This window comes from Mustela nigripes, chromosome 9 (genome assembly GCF_022355385.1).
Source record: "Mustela nigripes isolate SB6536 chromosome 9, MUSNIG.SB6536, whole genome shotgun sequence".
Lineage (NCBI taxonomy): Eukaryota > Metazoa > Chordata > Mammalia > Carnivora > Mustelidae > Mustela > Mustela nigripes.
The window spans coordinates 56,451,953-56,462,247 of record NC_081565.1 but is presented as its reverse complement, the minus strand read 5'-3'; positions in this window follow the sequence as shown (position 1 = coordinate 56,462,247).

Below are 10,295 nucleotides of genomic sequence, written 5' to 3'. Positions count from 1 at the left end.
AAGCTTGACTTATTTCGCTAAGCATGATACGCTCTAGTTCCATCCATGTTGTCGCAAATGGCAAGATTTCATTTCTTTTGATGGCTGCATAGTATTCCATTGTGTATATATACCACATCTTCTATGTGCTTTGGTGAATGCTGTGAAGTGTGTAAACCTGGTGATTCACAGACCTGTACCCCTGGGGATAAAAATATATGTTTATAAAAAATAAAAAAATAAAAAAAAAGTTATTGTTAGGGACGCCTGGGTGGCTCAGTTGGTTAAGCAGCTGCCTTCGGCTCAGGTCATGATCCCAGCGTCCTGGGATCGAGTCCCACATCGGGCTCCTTGCTCAGCAGGGAGCCTGCTTCTCCCTCTGCCTCTGCCTGCCATTCTGTGTGCCTGTGCTCGCTCTCTCCCCCTCTCTCTCTCTGATAAATAAATAAAATCTTTAAAAAAAAAAGTTATTGTTAGTCATATTAGTGACCATTGTGAAAATTTATAATAAAATAGATAATTATTCTGGATATATATATATTTTAAAGATTTTATTTATTTATTTGAGAGAGAATGAGAGAGCATGAGAGAGGAGAAGGTCAGAGGGAGAAGCAGACTCCCCAAGGAGCTGGGAACCTGATGTGGGACTCGATCCTGGAAGTCCAGGATCATGACCTGAGCCAAAGGCAGTCGCTCAACCAACTGAGCCACCCAGGCATCCCTTATTCTGGATAAATATTATGTAAAAGAGCTAAATGAAACAATAGACTGTATCAACTAAAATAAGTTATCTGGAATAAATCATAATATGAGTGCAGTTAATACCTTATAGTTCTATATATTTATTATATTAAATTTACCATTGCAATTGTTATTTTATGCATGATGACTAAAAATCAAAAGAATATAAATATTGGATATTAGGAAGGTGGATATTGGAGATAAAGCCAAAGCCCTGCAATGGGAGCCATTTTCCTGGGATAATGTATTTGTTTATGATTAAGATCTCAAAGAGGGCATAAATGATCAGGGAATGATTTTAAAGGAGTTACCAAAACAATGAAGGTAAAAAGATAAGATTTTGCCATCAGGAAAATTTAGAGGTGATGATATTAATATTCTCTGTTGGAATCTTCAGATATAGAGCTGCAGAAGGCAAATAGAATCACAAGCATTACCTGTATTATATTTTCTGCTTGCACCTGATTACTGATTTTATGCTTTTGGTGGCTGATAGGAAATTAGTAATGAATAGTGTAAGAACATGAGCTCACAGGATCCATAGTCCACGCAATATGTAGCAATATTATTCCTGTAGAAGGTGCCTGTATAATTCAGTTATTTAACAAGAAAACTTAATGTAAATAATTCTTAACTAGGTTTGATGGTGTTAAATAAGTAATTGGAAAAACACAGAGAGAATACCAAGTTATCATGGAGGTAACAATTGAATGAAACTCTTGCCACCCTTAGGGCTGATGAGACAAGGGGAGTGGTTTGGGTCAGTAAAGTTGACCTTGGAGAAAAGGTTGTGCACAGCTGAAACTCAGATCTTTGAGAAATTGTATCCTGACCAGCTGTTAAAGGTATCTGAGCCACAAGAGAACCAGATTTCTGAAGATGAGGTGTTAGTCCAAGACACCAGAGTCTCTGATGAACATGATGGTTGTGACTTCTGTTAAAAATCCACAGACTACATTACATTAAACTCCTACCCTTGGAAGTAACTGTTGCTATAGTAGCAAAGAAACAAGATTAAAAAAAAAAAAAGGTGGGGGCTTCCTCCTATCTTTAGCTTCTTAGTCTTTCTCAGGTATGCATTATATGTGGAGCCTTGAAAGGGAGCAAGATGTCAAAACGAAAATGTGGTGAGCAAATTCCCATCCCCAGTGTTGTACAACCAATTACTGAGGGATTGAAGCTTATTAACTAGCATCAAAGGAATCATCAAGATTACTGACCAGAATATATGTGTGTGTGTGTGTGTGTGTTAAGTCATTTATGGATTTATTTGTGTATTCAGGTGCCATGAACATTAATACACATCAATTACATGAAAAACAAATTGCTAGTCTCCTTATATATATGTCCCCAAACTTTTCATGATTATTTTTTAGTAGTGAGTTTGACCGTAGGTCTTAAGGTATCATCTGAATTTATATCAGTTAGCCTGACATTGTTACTAATAGCATCATGTTTTACTTTCCGAAGTATTCCAATTTGGGTGGTAAATCACACAGTTACTGAGCACATAACTTACATATAAATAGATGTGTTCAATAGATATTAATTTGTGTTTGACTAGCAACTTCTGTAAAAAATATGTGATGAAGAGAACACCTAACTCTATTGGTATAGATAGTTTAAATGATGTGAAAGGAGAGATTTTTGGAGGAGGAAATGTTTGAATTGGCCATTAGATGATGAGTGGAAGTTCACCATTGTCTTGACACATAAGAACACTTCAGGTAGCAGAGACAACATTGGGCACATGGGAATGCATCAAGTTATAACAAAGATATGGAATGAATTTTCAAGTTCGAATGAAGACATAACCAACCAATCAAAGGAATCTATTCCCCACTCTAATTCTGACCAAATATTTCATTTAAGACTACACAATTTTGATAATGCTAGAGTCAGTATAGATATTATTTTATTGAAAATTATGAGAAATAAAATCAGGGATGCTTCCAGTCTTTTACTATTATAAATTAAGCTTTTATAAACATTTGTGTACAGATTTTTGCTTGACCATAGATCTTCATTTGTCTTGGAAAAATACCCAGGACTCTAATTGCTGGATTGATGATATACCCTTTCAATCAAAGTATTTTAATTGATCTGCTTATATATCTTTATTTTGTCTCTCATTTCAACATTCAAATAACTGCTACAATCTTGTATCTGCACTTGAAAGGATGTGTGACTAACGTGCATGCAGGTGTGCATGAGTGTGTGTGTCCGTGTTGTCTGTGTAGAGTGACCCCCATGGAGGAACTACTTGGCTAAACAGTTTACAGTTACAAAAAGAAAGAAAGATAAAACTTCCAAAACATGATTCAGGAAACTTTCCGGGTCTAAACATCTGATGTATGGATGCTAACAGGAAAATTGTTGAATAAAACATGTGCAAGGAAAGCACTAGACTTTTCTTCGGTGGATTTGAGATACTATCTTCCCTTGTTTAGGGACATGTTTATTTCTTTTACACCAGTATAAATAAATACAATGATTTTTAGACATATTGGAGATACCCATATGGGTATTTTTTCAGGGAAAAACACATCTGGGAATTGAATAATGCCGCACATCACTTAGTTGTAACATCTAATAGTTGTGGGGAAAGCCATACTGAATGGGTTGGTTTTTAGATAATACTACTTTATGCAGTTGTCCTGTCAAGCCAGCCACTTGTCATTTATGTAGCTGCTGATGGATGCCTTCATTTATCAGGTGTTTGAGAGCAGTATTCCTCTGGAGTACAAGGGTTAGTATAGGGACTGAAAACATAATACCTGGAGAAATAAGCTAGAAGAGAACTCTAACTCATGATTCTTTGGTAGAAAGAAAAACACGTGGTAAACTGAGTCCTGTATAACAGTCACATGGAGACCAATAAAAGACATACAAAACAATGGATAATAGTTTCATTCTTTTTAAGAGGGAGAGAGAGTGGGGAATGGCTGAGGGAGAGAAAAAATCTTAGACAAGATCCACACCCAATGTGGAGACAGATGCAGGGGTCAGTCTTGCAATCCTGAGATCATGACATGAGGCAAAATCAAGTCAGATGCTTAACTGAATTAGCCACACAGGTGCTGCTCCTCATCAATATTAAAATTAAAAAAAAATTAAAAGCTCTCATTTGATGTTTGAACATTTCTCTTCTCCATCTGGTATTTTCTTTCAGCTTTATTCTTTTTAAATTTTCATTTCATATAAATTTTCAGTTGTATTTTGTATATGATCTCATTAATTAGTATCTGTCAGTCACTCAAGACAACAAAAATAACCATTTATTCAGAAATGTTAAACAATAATTTTCTCAAATTTCTGGTAAAGTTTAATACAAATAAAAAAATCCCTTAGTGGATAAATTGTACAAACACAGTGATGGAACATTATTGTGGGAAGTTTATCAGACTACTCAGTTAATAAAAAAAAATTTGCTTTACCCTAAAAACTCTTGATATAAATAGAACTCATACACTCTTTGGTATAAGAATACTATATACTTGAGAAGTATATCCTCAGACACATTATCATTGGCATGTTTACATATTTTAAAAATATTTTACATAAAGTTATCATTTCAACATAATTTTTTTCTAAATCTGATACTTTTAAAGTCTACATTTTCAGGAAATGGTTCAATATAATAGCTTCTGAACACATTTTAGAAAGAATACACTAAAGCTCCACATTTTCTTTTCTTTCTTTTTTTTTTTTTTACCTTCATGTTAAGTTTAGTCTTAAGAGCTTTTATTCAACTCTCCCTTTCCTGACAGTTCTTTAAAGGAGTCAGTTATGTACATCTTCCAACACAACATATATAATTGTAACAGTGTTGTGATCACATATTCATGGTACATACTCATATCACATCACATGACAGACTCTACTGACCACATGTACTGTGAATAATTCTCTCTAAAATAGTTACAATTTTATTGTATCATTTTTCCATTTCAGAGAGTAGGTAGTGATTCAAACTAGTGATAATAGGACAATTATTTGCAAAAGCACAGTATTTGAATTTAATGTTGCAATTATTAATAGTAAATCATTGGTAATACACCTCAGAGCTGATCATGACATGCCTGCAACATACCACAACAGATTAAAAATACTACTTTATTTATTTATTTATCTATTTTTTAAGATTTTTATTTATTTATTTGGCAGGCAGAGATCACAAGCAGGCAGAGAGGCAGGCAGAGAGAGAGAGAGAGGAGGAAGCAAGCTCTCTGTTGGCAGAGAGCCCGATGCAGGGTTCCATCCCAGGACCCTGAGATCATGACCTGAGCCGAAGGCAGAGGCTTTAACCCACTGAGCCACCCAGGTGCCCCAAAATACTACTTTATAATAAGTATTTATGCATATGGATTATTGTGGTGAATATGAAAGAGCCTCCTTTAGATATAAATATGCATTGGGCAAAATCCGTTATAAACCTCTCGCCAAACTTAAACTGTGTACCTATGTTCTCTCAATTGTATTTTTTTTTTTAAATTACAACTTAATAGGGAATGCACACAAAATAGGTGTTTTTTTTTCAATATCAACATTATGATTAATTAGAGAGATGATAACTGAAGTCAAGATTCATTGGATTGGGAAGTTTATTTTTTGTCTGTTTTCAATTTTATTTTTGCTAGATTAAAAGATGTAATTATTGAAATACACAGACCAAAAATGAAAAAAAAAATAAGTGTGGAGCATGACACATTGGCACCACACCCTGTACTCACCACTCAGATCAATAAATTAGTACACCAGAAGCAACCACTGGATCACTCCCTACTCTTTTTCCCACAGGAAAGCATGAATCTGACTTCTCAAACCGTAGATTAGTTTTGTTTGTTCTTGAAATTGGTATAAATGGAACCTCAAAGCACATACTCTATTTTGACTACTTTCTTTATCTCAACATTATATTGACAAGATTCATTCATGTTTTTGCAATTATGAATTAGTTCACTTACATTAGTGTTAAAATACACCCCAATTAACCTACCCATTCCATTGATAACAGAATTATCAGTTGATGGACATTAAGGAGGTTCCTTTATAAAGTAAAGTATACACTTTCTTCATAGGACACAGCAATGCGAAGATAATAAAGATGGGTTTATAGACAAACCTGTTTATATTTGGATATAAGGCCCCTAATAGTACTAGATGCCCTGATATTCAACCTAGTAAAAATTATCCCTCCTCCATGAAGTTTTCTTCTTCCTGTCTTCTATGATTATTTGATCCCCTGTGCTCCTACAAATCCAACTGTTCATGTCATCCTCTAGGTACTTAATCTTGTGCTACTTATACTACTGCATAATATCTCATATTATAACCATCAACTATTATGTATTCTTCTATTTCATTTTTTGGGGGGGATCATTAAAGTTCATTTCACTCAAGGAGTTCATAAACTCCTTTAAATCACAAGGCAGTTCTACTGACAAAAATTTCTTCAATTTTTGTTTTTCTGAGAAAGTCTATTTCTCCTTCACTTTTGGTGGATAATGTCACATTGTACAGAATTCTAGATTGGCAAGTCTTTCAACACTAAATATTTCACTCCATTCTTGTTTGGTTTGATGGTCTCTGAGAAGAAGTTGGATATAATTCTTATCTTTGTTTCTCTATAGGTAATGCTATTTATTTATTTATTTATTTGACAGAGAGATCACAAGCAGGCAGAGAGGCAGGTAGAGAGAGAAGGGGAAGCAGGCTCATGGCTGTGCAGAGAGCCTGATGTGGGGCTCGATCCCAGGACCCTAAGATCATGACCCGAGCCGAAGACAGAGGCTCAACCCACTGAGCCACCCAGGCACCCTTAGGTAATGCTTTTTTATTTGGCTTCTTTCAGGATTTTTTTCTTTGTCTTTGGTTTTCTGTAGTTTGAAAATGATATGCCTAAGTATAGTTTTGTTGTTGTTTTCATTTTTCCTGCTTGGTGTTCTCGAGTTTCCTGGATCTGTGATCTGTAGTTTCGTGTATTATATTAACTGGGAAGATTCATATCCATTATTGTTCCAAATAATTCTTCTGTTCCTTTCTGTAGAGTGCAAAATGGAGTCTCTCATGTCAAGCAGGAACTTGTGTCCAGCAAAAGCCTGTGTCAAGCAATGGTGCAAGCAGTTAAGATACTGAAGCTAGGAGATCTCACCAGGACCAATGTAAGCTGACATCCTAGAACTGATAACGAATAGAACCAGGGGGTCTGCAGACCTGAAACTAATTAAATCCCTTTAAAAACAGGAGGATTTTGGCAGCAAACCATTAGACCCTTCAGATCTGACCCCTCTATATCTGAACACTTAAAAAAGGCAACTGCCCCAGAAGGCTCCACCCAATTGATCTCTGAACAGAACAAAGATTTTTCACTGCTTGAACATCAGAAGCAGTAAGTGCAGAGAGCTGACTGGGACCAGACAGAGGCACTATCTCAACTGCACACCCACAGACTGACTTCAGGTTAGTTTCCTTAACTTTCTGTACCCTTCTGCTATCTTGTTTGTTGTGTGGCTTCTGTCCTCCCATGTATGCTGTGTAAGAAGCCAAATTTAATCACATGGTAAATTGTCATTGAGTTTGGAATCCTGAACTGGCCTTATCATTGTGATTTAACTTTGCTTTTATGATTGAATAAATCTGACATCATAGAAAGACGCAATGCATGTGTGTGCCTTCATAGAGTGCTCAGGACACTTTCTCTTTTTCTTCTTCTGGTATTTCCATTACATACATGTTTTGCCTTTTGTAGTCATCCAACAGTACTTGAATATTCTGGGTTTTGTTTGCTTCACTCTTATTCTCCTTGCTTTTTTAGTTTTGAGGAGTTTCTATTGATATATTCTCAAGCCTAAAATTCTTTATTAAACCATGTCCAGTTAATAAACCCCTTATAATATTCCTCATTTCTGTTACAGTGTGTTTGATCAGTAACACTTTTTTTTTAGGATTTTAATCTCTATGCTTATATTGCCCACCTGTTTTTGTTTGAGGTTTTTGTTTGTTTCTTTCTTTCTTCTGTTTTGTTTTTGTATTTTGTTATGCCTTGTAATTTTTTCTCGGTAGCTGGACATGATACACCCAAAGCAGAATTATTATAAATGGGCCTTCTGTAATGCATTATGGATATTGTGGAAGGGAAAGTGTTCTCCACTCCTCTGATTAGGTCTCAGTCATTCAGTGAGCCTGTGTCTATGTATTTTGAATTTCATAAGTTTCCCTTTTAGTGGGACAGGATGGGTAGAGTGGGCTGAATTTTGGCATCTCCCTTCTATCACATTGAAGGCTAGAGCCAGGGTCGCCTTATTGGCTCAGTGGGTTAAGCCTCTGCCTTCCGCTCAGGTCCTGATCCCTGGATACTGGGATTAAGCTTGGGATCCAAGCTCAGTGGAGCTTTTTGTTCAGCAGGAAGCCTGCTTCCTCCTCCCTCTGCCTGCCTCTCTGCCTACTTGTGATTTCTCTCTGTGTCAAATAAATAAATAAAATCTTAAAAAAAAAAAAGAATTAAAATACTATTTAAAAAAAAATGGCTAGAATCAGCTAAAGTTGGTTATTTTCCTTCCGGAGTTCAGTCAGCCTCTGATAATACCCAACTGATTAGGTTGCAGTTAACTAGTTTTCCCTGTGGGTGGGCCCTTTTAAGATTGGATTGCTCTGGAGTATTTCAATATGATTCATGTTCTTCTTATCCTGCCAGAAGCAGGAGGGATTTTTTTTTTTAATGTAATATGATTAACTTTTTAAATTAAATTAATTTTTTTCAGTGTTCCTAAATTCATTATTTATGTACCACACCCAGTGCTCCATGCAACATGTGCCCTCCATAATACCCACCACCAGGCTCACCCAACCCCCAACCACCCCGACATTTACTCTGAGTTCTTGGGGGCAAATCTCACAATATTGTAAGTTGCCCACTATGACTCTGTTCCTCTGGAGTTTTTAACACTCAGAGTTGTTCAGGCTGAGCCTCCACCAGTTTGGCAACTGCTGCTCCAAACTTCTTACCCCAGGACTTGGTAGGTTTCTTTCTTTCTTTCTTTCTTAACAGTATCAAAAATTTTAAATTTCTTTTTTTAAATTTTATTATTTTTTTTCTATTTGTATTTTTTAAAATTTATTTTCAGCATAACAGTATTCATTATTTTTGTACCATACCCAGTGCCCCATGCAATCCATGCCCTCTCTAATACCCACCACCTGGTCCCCCCAGCCTCCCACCCCCTGCTGCTTCAAACCCCTCGGATTGTTTTTCAGAGTCCCTAGTCTCTCATGGTTCACCTCCCCTTCTAATTTCTCCCAACTTCCTTCTCCTCTCTAACTCCCCTTGTCCTCCATGCTATTTGTATCGCTCCACAAATAAGTGAAACCATATGATAATTGACTCTCTCTGCTTGACTTATTTCACTCAGCATAATCTCTTCATTTTTGCACTTGTTTCCCTTGCCTTTGGTGATGTTTCTAGAAAGGAGTTGCTTGGGCTGAGTTTAAAGAGGTTGGTGCCTGTGTTCTCCTCAAAGATTTTGATGGATTACTTTCTCACATTGAGGTCTTTCATCCATTTTGAATCTATTTTTGTGTGTGATGTAAGAAAATGGTCCAGTTTCATTCTTCTGTATGTGGCTGTCCAGTTTTCCCAATGCCATCTGTTTTGTTTGTTTGTTTGTTTTTCGTATTGGACATTCTTTCCTAATTTGTTGAAGATCAGTTGGCCAAGAGTTGAGCGTCCATTTCTGGGTTCTGTATTCTGTTCAATTGATCTATGTGTCTGTTTTTGTGCCAGTACCATACTGTCTTGATGATTACAGCTTTGTTATAGTATTTGAAGTCTGGAATTGTGATGACACCAACTGGTTTCTTTTTCAACATTACTCTGGCAGTTTTGGATCTTTTCTGGTTCCATATAAATTTTAGGATTATTTGTTCCATTTCTTTGAAAAAAAAATGATGGTGCTTTGATAGGAATTTCACTACAGATGTAGCTTCTATAGGTAGCATAGACATTTTCACAATATTTGTTCTTCCAATCCAATGGAACATTTTTCCATTTCTTTGTGTCTTCTTCGATTTCTTTCATGAATACTTACAGTTTTATGAGTACAGATTCTTTGCCTTTTTAGTTAGGTTTATTCCTAGGTATCTTATGGTTGGGGGTGCAATTGTAAATGGGGCCAACTCCTTAATTTCTTTCTTCTGTGTTGCTGTTGCTGTATAGAAATGCAATTTCTTTCTGTGCATTGATTTTATATTATGCCACTTTACTGAATTCCTATGTAAGTTCTAACAGTTTTGGAGTAGAGTCTTTTGGGTTTTCCATATAAACTATCATATTGTCTGCAAAAGGTGAGAGTTTGACCTCTTCTTTGTTAATTTGGATGCCTTTTATTTCTTTTTGTTGTCTAATTGCTGAAGCTAGAACTTTTAGTACTATGTTGAATAGCAGTAGTGATAGTGGACAACCCTGCCATGTTCCTGACTTAAGGGGAAAAGCTCTCAGTTTTCCCCATTGAGAATGATATTTACTGTGTTTTTTTCTGAGATGGCTTTGATGGTATTGAGATGTACCCTCTATCCCT